Source organism: Zingiber officinale, chromosome 1A, assembly GCF_018446385.1.
Source record: "Zingiber officinale cultivar Zhangliang chromosome 1A, Zo_v1.1, whole genome shotgun sequence".
Taxonomy (NCBI): Eukaryota; Viridiplantae; Streptophyta; class Magnoliopsida; order Zingiberales; family Zingiberaceae; genus Zingiber; species Zingiber officinale.
Window position 1 is genome coordinate 139,097,001 of NC_055987.1, and position 3,946 is coordinate 139,100,946.

The window sequence follows — 3,946 nt, forward strand, 5'->3', positions numbered from 1 at the left end:
CTAGGTTTGGCCACAAAAAGCTTAACCAAGGATGAAGAACAAAATACCAACCAACCTCCAAGAGATGCTAGCTTTCTCTTCTTCTTCTTCTTCTTCTTCTCCAAGTAGTATCCGGCCGCCACAAGAGCTCCAAGCCTTTGAGAGTTTCGGCCACCACAAAGAGGGAGAGAAGGAGAGGATGGCCGGCCACTCCAAGGAATAAAAGAGGGAGAGAAATAATAGAGGTTGTGTCTTGTGAAGACACCCTCACCCCTTCTTTTATATTCCTTGGCCTAGGCAAATTAGGAAATTTAATTACAATAAAATTTCCTTAATTTCCTTGACATGATTTAATTGAGAAAAATAAAATAAAATTTCCCAATTTAATCTCTAATGGCCGGCCACATTAAAAGAGATAAATTAGACAAGTTTTAATCAACAATTAAAACTTCCTAATTTGTTTTCGGAAATTAAAATTTCTCTTTAAAAATCTCTTCATGGTTGATAAAAGGAAATTTCTATAATTTTAATTTTACAACATGTGAATAATTTTTAAAGAGAAAATAAAATATCTCACCAATCTACAAATAAGGAAAGAGATCTAATCTCTTTCTTTAATCTTTTGTAGATCTTTTACAAGAGAGATATTTTAATTTTAATTCTCTTTAATAAATTATATCTCCCACATAATAAAAATTAAAATTAAAATCCCTTTTTAAATTAATATGGCCGGCCCCTCTAGCTTGGGTTCAAGCTAGGGCCGGCCACCCCAATTTATACCTAGGCCGGCCCTAGCTTGGTTCCCAAGCTAGCTTGGCCGGCCCCCTATTGGTGGGTATAGGTGGGTATAGTACTTTATAAATAAGAGGCTACGATAGGGACCGAGAGGAGGAATTGTTTTGGTCTCCCGATAAAATTAAGCATCCCGTGTTCGCCCCGAACACACAACTTAATTTTATCAATAATAATTCATTCCACTAGAAAACTATTATTGAACTACCGCACCAATCCCAAATTACATTTTTGAGCTCCTTCTTATTATGAGTGTGTTAGTCTCCCTGTGTTTAAGATATCGAATGTCCACTAATTAAGTGAGTTACTGACAACTCATTTAATTAATATCTTAGTCCAAGAGTAGTACCACTCAACTTTATCGTCATGTCGGACTAAGTCCACCTGCAGGGTTTAACATGACAATCCTTATGAGCTCCTCTTGAGGACATTATCAACCTAGTATCTCTAGGACACAGTTTCCTTCTATAATCAACAACACACACTATAAGTGATATCATTTCCCAATTTATCGGGCTTATTGATTCATCGAACTAAATCTCACCCATTGATAAATTAAAGAAATAAATATCAAATATATGTGCTTGTTATTATATTAGGATTAAGAGTACACACTTCCATAATAACCGAGGTCTTTGTTTCTTTATAAAGTCAGTATAAAAGAAACGACCTCAAATGATCCTACTCAATACACTCTGAGTGTACTAGTGTAATTATACAGTCAAGATAAACTGATACCTAATTACACTACGACCTTCTAATGGTTTGTTCCTTTCCATTTTGGTCGCGAGCTACTGTTTATAATTTATAAGGTACTGATAACATTATCTTCTGCATGTGACACCACATACTATGTTATCTACAATATAAATTAATTGAACAACTACAACTAAATGTAGACAATTTAACCAAATATGATTCTTTATTCATAATGAATGTTTACAAAGCTTAGGCTTTCAGTATACACTCCAACATCATCAAGCTGAGCTCCAAGACTGTGACTATAACCTTGTTTCCATTCTCAGCAAGTCCGTAGACTTGTTCAAAATTGACGAATGAATAAAAAATGAGTTTAGTAAACTTGTTGGTTGCACTATTGTCCTTGTTTCCTCTTGCGAGAGATGCCAAGTTGAGAGCTTGACAAAGGTGCTCACGGTGGTGGAATGGCTTGGGTATACTTTGAGGATACCTCGATTATTTTGTTTTATTTTTTGTTCTCTTTGTTGGGCAAAAGCAAATCATTGACAAACTGAGTTTATGGAAATCTTCAATCTTCATCTCTTGTTCACTTCCACTTAAAAGTAAACGAAGAGGAGGAATCGTCTATCATGCTTTCTCTCCTCTTTTTACAAACAAGAATTTCCATTGGCGAATTAAATTGATCCAATGAGTTAGATGGAAGTTGTCTTATCGAAATGATCTTGCAAACATGCAAATGGATCTTAAATGTTTGTCATTATCATAAGATACTAGGTCTTATAAGATTTTGAATTCCAAAGACGTTATCATATCTGGTTATTGCACAATGCATGTGTTAAATGGACGCAAAATGAGGAGGTCCATATCGAAAAAATCGAAAATATATAATGATTAATGCCTGCTATATATATATATATATATATATATATATATATATATATATATGCGGAAAAGTGTAATGTTCAGCATCATCTAATCAATAATAGTTTAATAAAAATATGTGTAACCATACATTGTGAGCATTATCCTTATTAAGATGTGTTTGGCCCAAGTATATAAGGTATATTACTTGTCAATTGTTTATTATGCTAACTAGAGTAAGCATACAATCTAAAACAACTAATGGAGGAGTAGGAGAACGATTTGTAAAAGCATAATGAAGGAATAATCCTATGGAGGCGAGTGTGTCTGCACTAGGGCTTTGGATGTCATTTGTGCCTCGAATTTAGTCGACAAAGATGGGGCTAGAGAATAGGGTGTGACTATAGAGGTGAGGATGCCAGCAATTGAACTCCTTGACTTGTGACTATAACTCCATTTCCATTCTTAGCAAGTTCACAAACTTGTTTGACATTTACTAAATTAACAAGAGCGCACTTGTCGATGTTGGTGGCTGCTCGATTGTGCTTGCTTCCTCTGGTGGAGAGAAGTTGAGAACTCACAAAAGTGGTTTAGAGGCGGAATGTCTTGGGAATACTTTTGAGGGTAAAGTGGTTTTTTTATTTCAGCTCACCTTCCCTTTGCAGGGTGAAAGCAAATCATAGGCAAATTGAGTTTATGAGAGTCTTCAATCTCTTACTTTTGCTCAATTGCACTAGAAGTGAATGGAGGGAAGGAGTTGTTCTATCATGCTTTCCCTTCTCTTTGATGAAGTAAATTGACCTAATGACTTAAATGAAAGTTGAGTCTTATTGAGTCGACCATGCCAAACATGCAAATGGATCTTACATGTTTGTAAACTTGTAAAAAGGAAGTTCCTTGCTATTTATCATAGGATACTAGGACTTACTAAGATTCCAAAGGCTTCACAATAAATCAATTATCTTTTTGTTATTGAACTAACTAGTGCAACCATGCAATGTAAAACTCATAACAAGCAGCAATTATATTATCAACAATGTGGAACATATCATACAAGTAACATGCATATACTTGACCACTTAAAAGTAAATGTTTAAATTATTACCTAAAATTGACAAGACAATAAAATATATCACTATATTTTTTATTTCCCAAATTCCAAGTGTAAGATAACCTTAATGGGGCTACGAATTTCTTTTTCAGGGGTTATTCTCTCATTTCCCCCCTTGGGATGGTCTACAATGCTTGCCTCCTAAAGGCACATATTTCATTCAACTCAAATTGGTTTGAATTAGTTGTACTTTTAATTTCTTAGGTGTGTATCTATATAAACTATCTAATCTCACATATTCAATACAAAACATATAAGGGATCATATGTATTTTATTTGGTATCCACTTGCATAGACAACCACCTAAAGCATCTTTCGAAACAATGCATTTTTAAAATGATACATATCATGTATATAAATAAATCTAAAAGAATCTTGACTATTCAATTTCATTTCATAAGATTTGATAGAAATGGTATATTTTATAGCTATGGTAAAAGGAAGTTGCCCTCACGGGTGTGTTGTAGTGATAAAGTAGTCAGAGGAGCAATAAGAGGACTAGCG